The sequence below is a fragment of the Pan troglodytes genome, chromosome 1 (genome assembly GCF_028858775.2).
Source record: "Pan troglodytes isolate AG18354 chromosome 1, NHGRI_mPanTro3-v2.0_pri, whole genome shotgun sequence".
Taxonomy (NCBI): Eukaryota; Metazoa; Chordata; class Mammalia; order Primates; family Hominidae; genus Pan; species Pan troglodytes.
Window position 1 is genome coordinate 222,809,510 of NC_072398.2, and position 14,587 is coordinate 222,824,096.

General features: G+C 52.0%; 1 long non-coding RNA gene across 2 annotated transcripts; it reads right to left on the bottom strand.

Annotated features, from left to right (window-relative positions):
* Nucleotides 1–202: 202 nt before the first annotated feature.
* Nucleotides 203–13,261, bottom strand: LOC104006072 (uncharacterized). 2 transcript variants are annotated; one of them, XR_010148306.1, is made up of 3 exons: nucleotides 13,135–13,261; nucleotides 11,645–11,819; nucleotides 203–2,674 (listed from the first exon to the last, which is right to left on the bottom strand). It is a non-coding gene; the product is annotated as an uncharacterized LOC104006072 (long non-coding RNA). The 2 variants fall into 2 exon arrangements; XR_010148305.1 differs by lacking the exon at nucleotides 203–2,674 and adding an exon at nucleotides 3,324–4,026.
* Nucleotides 13,262–14,587: the final 1,326 nt, after the last annotated feature.

Sequence of the window (14,587 nt, forward strand, 5' to 3'; positions counted from 1 at the left end):
TTCTGTACTTTTTGTAGAGACGGGGTTTTGCCATGCTGCTCAGTCTGGTCTTGAACTCCTGGGCTCAAGCGCGCCGTCTGCCTCGGCCTCCCAAAGTGCTGGGATTACAGTTGAGAGCCATCATACCTAACTAAAGAATTATTTTTCTTTTTTTTATCTTTCTTTTTTCCTTTCCTTTACTTCTTCTTTTTTTTCTTTTTTTGAAACAGGGTCTCACTCTGTCACCCAGGAGTGCAGTGGTGTGATCTTGGCTCACTGCAACCTCCGCCTCCTGGGTTCAATCAATTCTCTTGCCTCAGCCACCTGAGTAACTGGGACTGCAGGTGTGCATCTCTATGCCTGGCTAATTTTTTTATTTTTTAGTAGAGACCAGGTTTCACCATGTTGGCCAGGCTAGTCTCGAACTCCTGGCCTCAAGTGATCTGCCTGCCTCAGCCTCCCAAAGTGCTGGGATTACAGGCGTCAGCAACCGTGCCCGGCTCAAAGAATTCTTGATAGCACCTTCTTGATAATTCAGTTCAAGCCAACAAGAATTTACTGGGCATTCACTGACATAAGAATCAGAGCCTGAACCAGGCATGGTGGCTCTCACCTGTAATCTCAGCTACTTGGGAGGCCGAAGCAGGAGGATCACTTGGGCCCAGGAGTTCAAGACCAGCCTGGGCAACATAGCGAGACCTCATCTCAACAAAAATAAATAAATATGTTTAAAAAAAGAATCAGAGCTATAAGTGTGTACAAAAAGTATAAAGTATGCCTGCCTTTAAAAATCATGGCTGGACATGGTGGCTTATGTCTGTAATCCCAGCACTTTGGGAGGCTGGAGTGGGAAGATTGCTTGAGGCCAGAAGTTGGAGACCAGCCTGGACAACATAGCGAGACCCCATTTAAATAAAATAATAATAACAGAAATTTTTAAAGAAAGAATAAAAAAGCATTTTACTATAGGGGTGGCAAGAAGGTGGCAAAGCACTAAGATCCAGGGGACCACTTTTCAGTGACAGAGTTGATGGTTCAGTTTGTGCCTTTTTCTCCTTCCTCTTTGATCCAAATCAAGAATGAAACTTTGACCTCAAAGAATGAAACTCAAACATTTTGCCAGCTTGCCAGATCACTTGTATTTAGAAGCATTGCTAGTTGACCTGTCCAATCCTGGGTCTCAGATTCCTATTGCAGGGCTTATGTCAATATCTGTCACTTATGGCCGGGTATGGTGACTCATGTCTGTAATCCCAATACTTTGGGAGGCCGAGGTGGGTGGATTGCATGAGCTCTTCTGAGCTCGTAGTGAGCAGCCTGAGCCACATAGTGAGACTCCATTTCTACCAAAATTAGCTGGGTATGCTGACATGCACCTGTCGTCCCAGCTACTTGGGAGGCTGAGGTAGGAGGCTAGCTTGAGCCAGGGAGGTGGAGGTTGCAGAGAGCCAAGATCGTGCCACTGCATTCCAGCCTGGGCAACCTGACCCTTCTGAGACAGAACCAGACTCTGTCTCAAAAAAAATAGTATCTATCTATCTATCTATCTATCTATCATATATATCTGTCACTTGTTTTTTTGGGGGTGTGTTGCTTCAGGGTCTGTCTGCTGGAGGTGGGGCATTTAGCTGTGCTTTGTGTTCAAAGGGGCATTCAGATATGTTTATATCATTACTAGTAAATGGCACAATTATATTGTGTTGCAGTGTGTGTGTGTGTGAAAGCATTCTATTTTTAAATTTTAAATGTTTTAAAGCATGCATTTTTCTAACCTGTTATTTCTTCCTGTTGCAAAATCCCAGGTCCCCTAAAACATGGTGGTGGCCTGTGTGTCTCACGTTCTCTCAGAGACCCTGCCTTGCCCTATGCAAGCCATCGCCACTTCGTGGTCTGAAGGTCACCTTGCCTTGTAGCCCAAATGTTGTAAATAGTCTGCTCAAGGTCTGAGAGACATCAGGTTTCCTTCTGTGTAATAAATGTGCTTATTTCACAATAGGGAATGGATCAGGCGTAAGTATTTTTTTAAATACAAATTTGGCTTTTCTTCAAAATGAGAGGGCTAAGATAGGGCTGGCTCACGATAAAATTGTGAAATGGGCTGAGTTTGTCTTTGGTGCTCCTCTGCTGTCCTCACTCCACTACCCTCCCAGGATCCCTCATAGGCTCAAAGGGGCCCCAGGTGGCCAAGAAGCCTCTGTATAGCACTTTCACTCAGCCTGGTGGCCTGAGAGCCTTGTTTGTGTTGTATCTGGCCCATGTCTGTCTTCTCCCTTAAACATTTGCAAAGCATGTTGGGGATCCGGTGCACATAACATCTCTCTCTGTTAAGGCACAAGGTCTCTCAGGCATTTCCTGGGGTCTGCAACACTTTTAACTCAAAGGAGGGGGTTCCTGCCAGAGAGAGAAGGTTGGCGAGGGGCAGGCACTGTGTTTCAGCAGACCTGCCACGTGCCCCACAAACTGCCTTGATGTACACCTGGACCTAGAATTGGTTTAGTTTTCATACCGCTTTGCCACTTGGCTTCTTTAGGTCCCCAGAGGCCAGAAGTCGCTGCCTTCCCAAGAGATTCCTTCAAGGCAGTTGGGAGAGACACAGCTCCAGGGAAGCAGCTCTGTGAGTGCCCTTCCCTCTTCCAGCCAGGACTCTGGGTGCTGTCAACATGCAGTTTTCTGAGGGCTGTTCTGAGCTTTCTTCCTATTTATAGAAAGACATGGGTGATGCTGAGTGCACAGCTTACTACAGTGAAAGGAGTGATGGCTGCAAACATGTACAAAAACGTGGCCATGTCTGTCAGAAGGATCGAGGGCTTAGTGCCGGTGTGGCAAGGTAGAGAAGGGGTTCCACTAAGGACAGTGACCTGCACCTCCCATGGGCGCTACCCCGCGGTCCTCATGTTGGAAGTATTTATATGTCCTAGGATCTGGGTGCTTTTCTTTTTTCTTTTTCCTTTTCTTTCTTTTTTGAGATGGAGTTTCACTCTAGTGCCCAGGCTGGAGTGCAGTGGTGCAATCTCTGCTCATTGCAACCTCTGCCTCCCGGTTCAAGCAATTCTCTCACCTCAGCCTCCCAAGTAGCTGGGATTACAGGTGCCTGCCACCACGCCTGGCTAATTTTTATATTTTTAGTAGAGATGGGGTTTGACCATGTTGGCCAGGCTGGTGTCAAACTCCTCACCTCAAGTGATGCGCCTGCCTCGGCCTCCCTAAGTGCTGGGATTACAGGTGTGAGCCACCACGCATGCCCGGCCATGGGTGCTTTTTCTTTCTCTTTCTCTTGATCTCTGCCATCCTTTAGTGTAGATTGACCTTAGATGGGCAGTCCATTCCACCAATGACTGTGATTCTTTAACAAGAACTCTGTTTATTGAGGGTTCCACTGATCCCAGCATTTCTACAGCCTTCTCCATGCCAGGACCTCAAAGCCCAGGCAAGGAATTCTATTCAGCCCACCTTTCAGTGGGTGACCCTTTCTCCTATAGACCAATTCCTATACCCTGCTGGCATGGATTCCTTTTTCTTTTTTTTTTCTTTCTTTCTCTTTCTTTTTTATTAATAGACTAATGTGGTTATCTGCATGAGAAATGAAGTGCTTATGTTAACATTTTCTGAATTGGGAGGGGATGGTTACTGTTCCCCTCCATGGGCCTTTGTCTCTAAGAGATGAGCACTTCCTTAGTACCGCTCCCGCTGACGTTTCCCTGGAGGCCCAGGATGGATACAGCCTTAGGTTCCGTGTCCTGTTGCTGTTACTGATGGCCGCAACTAATGACAGTGGATGGCCGCCTCTCCCGCCCTAGTCTGTTTCATTCCTTTGGCTTCAGGCAGGGGAAGAGTTGCCTTCTTGGCAACTTCTTGTACGTAGGAACAAGAAGCCAAAGTAGTGGGCCCAGGAGGGAGGAGAGCCAGGTTTCTGGAGACGGGAACCAGGCCTTCTGAACCCACGGGGGCTCCACAGCTGTTGCTTCTGAATGCTCAGGCATCTGATCTGCCGTTGTTATCTGATAGGTTCATTTGCCTGATGTGCCGCAAGCCAGTATACTGAGACATCTGGAACCGCAGCAGAGAAAGAGTTTAAATCATAGGGCAGCCACATGAGAAGATGGGGGGAAACCTCAAATCTGCCTCCTGAGGAGTTTGGGTTCAGGGATTTTAAGGGGTTTGGAGCGGGCCAAGCTGTGGGGATCATTGACTGGTCAAAGGGTGCAGGGTGAAGTTAGAGTGGGGAGAACCTTTCAGGTGGAAGATAAGATGAGCACAGGCAGAGGCGGGGTAGCCAGTACTGGTTTGTTGTTCGTAAATGTTTCTGCAGCACTTACCAGGGGGTAGACTGTTTTGGATGCTGAGATCCAGCAGTGGACAAAACTAAGCCATGCCCACACGCAGCTTCCATTCTAGTGGTTGCTGGGGGAGACAGACAATAAACGGACAGGCAGAATTCTGTTCTGATGGTAAATATGTGGACAGGTAGGCAAGCAAGTGAGCAGGTGGGGCTGATCTGAAAAGGCCTTGTCAATCGGCAGGTATTTGATCAGGGAACAGGAGGAAAGGGGAAACAAGTCACGTGGGCATCTAGGGGAGAAGCAGTCCTGGTCAGGAACGGCAAATGAAAGGGTCCTGACGTAGGACCAGGCCTGGAGCGTCCCGAGATCAGCAAGGAGGTGGGAACAGAGAGACGGCTCCCGGATGCCCCATGGAAGATGGACTTTGGGAAGCAAGGGCCCCGGGAAACCAGCTAGGAGGCCAGGACAATCATCCAGGCAAAAGAATGATCATGAGCCAGGTGTGATGGCTCACACCTGTAATCCCAGCACTTTGGGAGGCTGAGGTGAGCAGATCACTTAAGTCCAGGAGTTTGAGACCAGCCTGGGAAACATAGCGAAATCCTATCTCTAAAAAAATTAGCTGGTCATGGTGGCATGCAATTAACTACTCAGGAGGCTGAGATGGGAGGATCGCTTAAGCTCTGGAAGAGGAGGTTGCAGATAGCTTGAGCTCTGGAGGCAGAGCTGAGTTTGCACTACTGCACTCCAGCCTGGGCAACAGAGTGAGACCCTGTGTCAAAACAGAGAACAACAGTAGCTTGGACAAGAGTAGAAGCGATGAATGTGATGAGAAAAAAACAGAGAAGTGTTTGGATCCTGAGTGTATTTTACAGATGGAGGCAGCAGGCTTTGCTGATGGATTGGATGTAGGCTAAGTCAGGAGCCAAGAATGGCCTGCAAGGTTTTTGGCCAGGCACTAGAAGGTTGGAGTTGGTACCTATGGAGATGGGGAAGACTTCAGAGGAGCAGTCTGGGTAGGCAGGATGCAATCAAGACTTTTGTTTTGGAAACACAACTTTGGAGATTCCTACCACACATCTATAGGACTTGGAATTGGCAGTTGGCTATCAGAGTCTGGAGGTGAGAGAAGTGGTGGCTGCAGATAGTAACTCGGGAGGCATCAGAGTACAAATGTTATTCAAAACTAGGAGGCTGGATGAAATCACCCGGAAAGGGAGTGTAGGTAGAGACAGGGTCCAAGGACCAGGCCATGGGGTCCTCTAACACAAAGAGGGTGGGGGCTGGAGGAGGAACCAGCAGAGGAGACTGAAAAGGAACGGCCGAGGAAGTAAGTGAGAACCAAGAAGGAGTGGCATCTAAAGATCCAAAGGAGTAAAAACAGGAGTTCTAAAGATCTGGAGGGGGCCCGCTGTGTCAAATTACGTTGATGAGCCCAGCAGACAGTTCTTGAAACTGACCATTGGATTTAGCAACATGGAGGTCAACTTGTGACCTTGATAAGATACGAGTAGAACAAAAGCAAGCTTTTATGCTGCCTCTCTAGACCCAGTGCCAGGAAGGGAAGGATCTCTCAGATTGGGGCTCGTGGTAGCAAAACTGGGTGGCACTGGCTGGGCAGCCTTCAGGTTCTGTAGACCTCAGCGGCTCAGCGGAGGCCTGTCCCTTCTACCGTAAGTTTCAGCAGCTGCAGGACCTGGGGACCTGTCCTCTGTCTCCAGTGTTTGCAGAGAGGTGCCTCCAGGCCCCTGGTCCCGGGGGCCAACGGAATCTAGTTCTAGTCTTTTTTTTTTTTTTTTTGAGGCGGAGTCTCACTCTGTCACTCAGGCTGGAGTGCAGTGGTGTGATCTCAGCTCACTGCAACCTCCGCCTCCTGGGTTCAAACAATTCTCCTGCCTCAGCCTTCCGATTAGCTGGAATTACAGGCATGCGCTAGCATGCCCTTTTGTATTTTTAGTGGAGACGGGGTTTCACCATGTTAGCCAGGCTGGTCTCGAACTCCTGACCTCAAATAATCCGCTTGCCTCAGCCTCCCAAAGTGCCGGGATTACAGGTGTGAGCTGCCGTGCCCAGCCACTAGTTCTAGTGTTATCGTGAGCTGCCAGGTTTTCAGCACCAGCTGTCCAGCACAAGTGACCCATCAGACTTTTCAGAAGATTTTGCTAAGACTCAGTCACACTATTGCACTTCAAATGTCTTCCACGTGCTCATATTCAGATTGCTGTATTATAATCAAAGCACATCGGCCAGCTTTATATTGAAAGACCTTCTTCAGCCTTCAACTAGTTCAAAGGATGATGTGGTGACCAAAGAAGTCTGCATACTATGTTGCATTTGCTTGGGGATCCCAGACCACCAATGTGAACTGTCATGGAGACCCCTACCAATACCTACTGTGTTTCATGAATGAACGGCATTCAAGATCCCTAGAGTAAGCACAGCAGGTGGACGGCGGTGTTATGGGGCTTTCTCGTGAGGCCCCTCCACGTAACCAGTGACAGCGAGCCTATGAGGGGTGCAGCCAGGCTTGCAGCTTTCTGAGGCTCTGGCTTAATGCAGCAGAGACTTTAGAGCTGTATTGTTCAATACAGTAGCCACTAGCCAGGTGGGTGAATACAACGAGGAAATGAATTTTAAATTTTATTTAATTAATTCAAATAGTCACATATAGTTAGTGGCTATCCTATTGGACATTGACTGGCAGCCTTGGGGTAAGCTGGTGCTCCCAGGGTTCTTTAGGTGGGGGGATCCTTGGACAGGGAAAACGCCCTTCCCACAGTCCTTAGGAGTGGAGCTTCAGGTCAGTTTGGTCATTAAAAGGAAATTGGGGCTGCACACAGTGGCTTATGCCTGTAATCCCAGAACTTTGGGAGGCCAAGGCGGGTGGATCACCTGAGGTCAGGAGTTCGAGACCAGCCTGGCCAACATGGTGAAATCCCATCTCTACTAAAAATTTAAAAAAAAAAAATGAGCTGGGTGTGGTGGCATGCGCCTGTAATCCCAGGTACTCGGGAGGCTGAGGCAGCAGAATCACTTGAACCTGGGAGGCGGAGGTTGCAGTGAGCCGAGATCGCGCTACTGCACTCCAGCCTGGGCAACAGTGTGTGACTCTGTCTCAAAAAAACAAAAAAAACACAAAAATTAGCTGGGCCTGGTGGCGGGCACCTGTAATCCCAGCTACTCAGGAGGCTGAGGCAGGAGAATCGCTTGAACCCAGGAAGTGGAGGCTGTAGTGAGCAGCTGACCTCCAGCCTGGGTGACAGAGTGACACTCTGTCTCAAAGAAATTAAAAAAAAAAAAAAAAAAAAGTAAAAGAGAACTGGGCCCGTTTTGACCTCAAGCTGGAGAAATGGGACATACCTGTTAGCTGTATTTATGAAACATGCAGGCAGCAAACAGACCTGGATGCATCTCACTTCTCTGGGCTTGAGGTCAGGGGGTTTCCGTGCATTATGATGAAAATGCAGGAGTTTCTCTCTGTGCCTGCTGTGTTTGTGAAATGGTGCCCTGTGTGTTCTGCGGAGGCGCAGAGTGGAGGGGAGTGTTCACTGCCCCGCCTTTGGGGGTCCAGCAGAGGTCCAAATCTCACGTCTGTTGCTTACACACTGTAGGACCTTAGACAGGGTCGTGAGAATGAAGCTTCTCTGAGGCTCAGTTTATCTGCTAAATGGGCATAATACTAGGGATTTTACAGAGCTGTGGGGGAATCAAAAGAGAAAGTCTGTAAAACACGTAACCGTACATAACATATACAATACAGACTCGATATGACAGCTAAATAATACATCTTTATGTATTAAGTATCATTCCATCTATTGATTGTCAATCTCCTAAGAATAAACTGACCTCTCTCTGTCCTCAATTTAATTGGGAAAAAGGTTGCTTTGATGCATGAGCCAAGGAATGGTTTTAGGAAAATAAACTTCTGGAAAATAAACAGAAGCTGAAAGCTACATTCGGTTAAAATGTCCAGTCAGCAAAGCAGTAAGTAAATACCTAAAAGTAATTTCCCCCTTTGTACAGTATTTTGAATTCTTGCATTTATTTGCCATTTTTAATCTGGTGGCAATTTCTTCACCAACACAACAAATTGGGCTTCCTTATTGAGAGATGGGGCCTTGTAAGTACTAGGTGGGCTCTTTGGAGCACCCCCAGCCATGCGGCATCACCCCCTGCCCCGCCACACACACACACACACGCACCCCCAGCCATGCGGCATCACCCCCTGCCCTGCCACACACACACACACCCCCATACACAGTGGCCTGTCCATCACCCCACCAAGCAGTTCTCTGATCTCAGGGTGCAATGAAGAAAGCCCCTTCCTCTGAGACCCCTTCCTTCTGCAGGGTGCAGTCTAGGGCCCTGTGTCCCTGTAGTTCTGCCTGCAGGGGGTGTAAGAGACAGGTTGCCCAGGCCTCTTGATGATGTGCTGCCGTGGCCACTACAGCCCCCTGCAGAGACCCGCTGCAGCCCTAGGATGGCTGATCTTGTGTACTCCCTACTGAAATGAGATCATCTAAGTTAGCAGAGTTGCTGTTTATCAAGAGTGCTGAGGCTTTCCGGTAACTAGCTGGGTTTATGCCATATATTTCAGCCAGTAAGGAAGAATGCGAATGGTGGCTTTTTTTTTCTTTTAACTGAGATAAACCTACATACCATAAATTTCACCATCTTAAAGTATACAACTCTGTAGGTTTTAGTATATTCACCAAGTTTTACAACCATCACCACTATCTCATTCCAGAACATTTTCATCCTTTAATTCATTTATTTTTAAAATTTTAAATTAATTGGTTAATTTTTAGAGACAGGGTCTCCCTCTGTTGTCCAGGCTGAAGTGCACTGGTGTGATCTTGGCTCATTGCAGCCTCAGACTCCTGCCTCAAGTGATCCTCCTGCCTCAGCCTCCTGAGTAGCTGGGACTACAAGTGTGCACCACCATGTCCGGCTAATTTTAAAATTTTTTGTAGAGATGGGGTCTCACTATGGTGCCCTGGCTGGTCTCAAGCTCATCCTCCTTTTTAAATTCTCACTTTTGAACAAGATGGAGCCATGGGCTCCCTGGAGATCCACGTTCCTTGGGTTCCTTGCCAGGCTTTCCCATTGGCTTGGATTGAGATGTTTCTTTCCCAAGCACTTTACTGAGTTCATTTTTCTCATCTGAGGTGAAAAGGTAATCTCAGAGCGGGAGGCCAGCAGGGCACGGTGGCTCACGCCTGTAATTCCAGCGCTTCGGGAGGCCGAGGTGGGTGGATCACTTGTGGTCAGGAGTTCGAGACCAGCCTGACCAACATGGTGAAACCCCATCTCTAGTAGAAATACAGAAATTAGCCAGGCATGGTGGCGGGCGCCTGTAGTCCCAGCTACTCAGGAGGCTGAGGCAGGAGAATCGCTTGAACGCAGGAGGCGGAGGTTGCAGTGAGCTGAGATCATGCCACTGCACTCCAGCCTGAGCGACGGAGACTCTGTCTCAAAAAAAAAAAAAAGGTTGGGGCAGGCCGAGCAGGCAGTCACCACCACGCCTGGGCCTCTGGGCCTCTGTGGTTAAATGTAGGACTCAAGGAAAGGCTTCCTGAGGGACCGTTGTGCACCGTGTCTGGGGTTGTGGGCGTCCTGCGCCAGGGGCGGACAGTGGAGGCTTGTCCGTGCTACCTTTGTGGTTCCCTTTCTCCAAAGCCCTCTTGACTGTGGCTTGTAAGTTAAAGGTGTAGGTTAGAGACGTGGCTATCTCGGTGCTCGGTGGATTCTAGAGGAGATATGGGTGGGTTCGGTGTCCCCACACCTGGCAGGGCTGGGGAGGAGTGAGACAGAGTTTGGCAGACAGTGAGGCCTTTATAAAACATTATTTGTCAACACAAAAATGTTTAAAGAAAAAAAAAAATGAGGCCTAGCCTTGGTGTGGCCTCTCTGGATGGAAAAATAGATAAGAATCAGGTTATTTCAATTCTCTAGCTGGCAGTCTGGTGTCTCTAAAGCAGATTCATCCCACTGTTAGCTGCCCAGGTCCAGGCATTTTGGTGGCTGTGAAAGGAAAGCAAGAAAAAAAGAGCCCACAAGGGTGGGGACCTCCAAGGAGAATGCTCCCAGGTCTGTCTGCAAGGAACAGAGAACCAATGAGCACCAATGTTCCCTCAATGCCTGGAACAAAACAGGTGCTTCATAGAGATGTTTTAGAAGAGCGACTGCATGCATGAGAGGGCCTACTGTGTGCAGCCACTCTGTCTTGCACAGTCCTTATCATCACCCTGGGGGTAGGGAGGTGTGCATTCATTTCATTCATTCATTCATTCCACAATACTTATTGCATCCATACTAGGAGCCTGATGCTGTCGGTGTACACGAGGACACACGCTCAGCGTGGGTAAGCAATTTGTGAAGTTGAGGCAGGATGGCAGGTACATGAGGAGTGAGGGCTTGGAGAACCGACAGGCGCCACCTTGGGTCGTGGGTCCACCCCGCTCTCCTCCCTGCGTTGGTTGTGGCCAACCCAGTCTTACCTTTCAGGTCCTAATTTCCTCACCTGTAAATGCAGCAGTCCTAGGACTTATCTCAAAGGGCTTTTTGAAGATTGAATGAGATTACTTGGGGGTGCAGGGAGAGGTTGGGAAGATGCTGGCACATTGCCCAGGCCATGTAGTGAGTCAGGGTTGGAACCCACTTTTGTCTGATCACAAAAGCAGACCTCGGCCAGGTGTGGTGGTTCACACCTGTAATCCCAGCACTTTGGGAGACCGAGATGGGTGGATTACCTGAGGTCAGGAGTTTGACCTCAAGTCAGGAATTTGACCTGACTGGCCAACATGGTGAAACCCTGTCTCCACAAAAATTAGCTGGGCATAGTGGTGGGCACGTGTAATCCCAGCTACTCAGGAGGCTGAGGCAGGAGAATCACTTGAACCTGGGAGGTGGAGGTTGCAGTGAGCCAGGGTCAGGCCATTGCACTCCGCCTGGGCAACAAAAGCGAAACTCCGTCTCAAAAAAAAGAAAAAAGCAGACCTCTCCCTTGCCATGGGCTGCCTCTAGGACCCATCTGCCTCCTTTTATCCCTCTGAGTCTTTGAGGATCTGAGAAGCCCTTCACCTACCTGCCCTGTGGTGACAGGCACTCCGGACTGAGAATGGGTATGGAATTGCCCCCCAGCAACAGGTGTAGGAAAAGTAGGCCTGACCTGCAGCCATCCACCTGCACCTGGGCGTTCTCACCTGCCAGCTGGCTCACGGCTTCTCTAGGACTGTTCTGGAATCCCGGAGGAGTTTGGAAAACATGGGCTCATCACAGACACCTGTGAGAATAGGCTCACCGCCCCTCCCCTGTGAGAATGGGGGCAGGTCAGCCCTGGCCTCCTCTCAGGCCCCCGAGGGTGCCCAAATGTGATTACGCACCTGGGTAGCATTCGCTTCCCTGTCCTCCTCCTAAAGAATCGTCTTCTCCCAGTGCAGGAGGAATGAGTCCCCCGTTCTCACCTCGGGGAGCGGTTGCCTCGTGAGTCCAAGGAGAATCCGCCCTTTCGTTTTGCGCAGGTGGAGATCTCGCGGGCCCAGTTCGGAGTCCTGCAAACTGTGAGTGTGCGAGGAGGGCTTGTTTCTGATGAAACCATTTCTGTCCCGTAACAACCTTGAGGGCAGAAACCCTTACAAAAGGAGCCACCGAGAGATTTGCTGTCCGCTTGATACTGGGGCGCGGTGGTCCTGGGGGCAGCTTGTCCCGGAAGGGCCGCAGGGCGCACTGGCTGGGATCTATAATGGTTGGGGCAGGAGGGTGGGTGGGGAGCCCCTTCTCCATGGCGGCGGGAGGTCTTCGGCGCTGCCCCTGCCCGCGCCTCCCTGCCCACCCCAAGGGCGCCCGACCGTGCGCGCAGGGCAGCGTGGAAAGGGTGGGAAATGTAGGGAGCGCGCCTTGGGGGCTGCCCCATGCTCCCCCCTGCAGCTCCGCGCTCAGGACCCGCGTCCGACTTTGCGTCTCTGGGAACCTTTAAGGCCGGTGAGGGGGGCTGAGCCGCGGCCCCTCGGCTGAGCCAAGCCCTGCCCCACGCAAGGTCCCCAGCCTGGCGCACCCGGCTCCCCAGCGCCGCGCGCCGGCCATGTCCCTTCCCACCCCAGCCCCCCGGGACCCGAGAGCCGTGCAGGGCCGAGCCTCGTGCCCCGAGGCACGCCGAGCCAAGTCACCCCTGCAGCCCGCGGCGCCGGAACTTGGGGGCGCAGTGAGTGGGGGCAGGGCGCCGGGCCGGCGGGCGGTGGCCGTGGCTGGGTGCCGGTTCCTGGCTTTAGAAGTCCTTTCGCATCTTGAATCCGAGGCTGCATTGGCCCTCCGAGCTCTCCGGACTGGCAACGTCGCAGAGACAACAGGTCCAGACCCGGGACAGACCCCACACCCGCGTCCAGGACGTGGGTTTCTTCCCTCTTCCAGGCGAGAGGCCCTCGGACTGGGCGTCGCGGCGAGCCCCCCGTGGTTTCTGTTTGCTTTTTTACCGTCCCCCGTCCCCCCCCCCACCCTGTCCCGGCCTCACCCGGGCCTTGGTCCCACCGCGAAGGGGCGAGGAGTCCCCGGAAGGGTCGCGATGGCCGGGGAGTCCGGGACCTCGGCTCTGGGTAGGCGCGCCCCGCGACCCAGCGGCGGCGTGGGCGAGGGGCGCTGCGCAAACTACGCGCTCTCGCTGGGGAAACGCCAGCCCAGGCGGGCGGCGGCGGTGAAGGGGATGAGGACCAGGACCCCGTGCCCGGTGGGACTGGCCCCGCACCCCACGCCGCCCCCCTGCGGTGCGCACCGCATCTGCGCCCTAGGCCGAGGCCAGGCTCGGACCCCTCCCCCGCACCGACGTGATTCGGATCGCGCGGTGCTGGCGCCGCCTTCATGCGCCCTGCCTGGCCCCCACCTGGTCCTCTTTCCTTTTCAGGTGGAGGAGATGCCTCTGTCCCGTCGGTCTGGGGACAGCCCAGCTCCCCGGATCCCGGGCTGGAGAGACGCGTCGCGGCCCCGGGGCCTGGTGGCACGAGCAGGAAGGAGGACCCGGCGGCGGGCTCTGCCTGGGCTTGCCTGGGCTTGTTCCGAGCCGGGCTGCTTCTCGGTGACCACGCAGATCGGGGGCATTTGGAGATTTTGCGGGAGTCCTGCAGCCAAGCTCCGGGGCAGGAGAGGCCTGGAAGCCTGCACTACCTGCTCGCCCCGTCCCAGCATGCACCCAGGTAAACGCTTGTGTTTCTCAGTCCGTGCGAAAGTTTGCAAAGAAGGAGGCGGGAACTAGACCAACAACTTTAATAATCATAGTCATAATAAGGAAAACCCTGTTCAATTGTGTAGCCTCCGTAAGGGGAAGAATTTCCAAGAAGCAACAAAATGTTCTTTGATTTCATAATCTCTGGGGAGAAAGGATTCCTTTTTTGGGGTTTTGCTCGGCTAGTTCTTTCTTCCCTCCTCTATCTCCAGCGTGGGGCGAGGAAGGCCGACTGGTCCATGGGTGGCAAATGGGGACCCTGGCTCTCTTGAGCTGCTGGCACGGTGATATTGCAGCAAATGCTCAACCTCCCCAGTTCCTCTCCTCACCTTGAAAGTGGAGGCATTGATACTAGCCACCCATGGTTGCAAAAAACTCGCATGAAAGGGAAAGGAAAAGTGCTTCGGTCACTAAAGTAGCGTTGTCTAAGAGGTCAAGGCTTTGGAAGACTTTTGCTCTTGAAGAGGGGAACGGGAGAGGGGCTTTCAGCCAACCTGGCCCCGAGGTGAACGCGCGCGCCCCCTGCTGGCTGGAGCCCTGTCCAGCCTGGGAGCCGCCAGTGGGGAAGGAGACTGAGGGGAGGTGGTCCCTGGAGTTCCTTGCTCCTGGCCTGGAGCAGCAGGTGCCAGTGCTCCTGAGGCCCCCTCTCTCAGGTTACGTGGATGGGGCCTGTAGCACAGACAGGGCACATGCTTCAGCGCCTCCCTGTTTCTGCGTCAGGTGGGGGACATGAGCTAGGCTCTTCAGAAGGTTCCAGAGCCTGGGCCTTCCTGTTGCATCCACACTAGGCTCCTGGAGCCCAGAGGTGGCTGGGCTCTCTGCATACATGCATGTGAAACTCTAGCAGATACCAAGTCATGTTAAGGGGGCTAAACGGCCCACTGCAGTTATGTTAGCCAGTTCTGCCTCTGCCCAGTTCTGAGATATCTCTGGGACAAATGGCCACTCCTCTGAGCCCCTGTGTCTTCCTGCATGAGCCACAAATGCTGTGTAGTCATGGCTGAGGAAGAGGGGAGGTACCTGTGCTTGCAAACATTCCTCTTGAAGGACTATCCAGGAGCAGAGGGAGCAGCTGGGGGCAGCATCAGTTGGTACCTGAGCCCATTGGCACCTA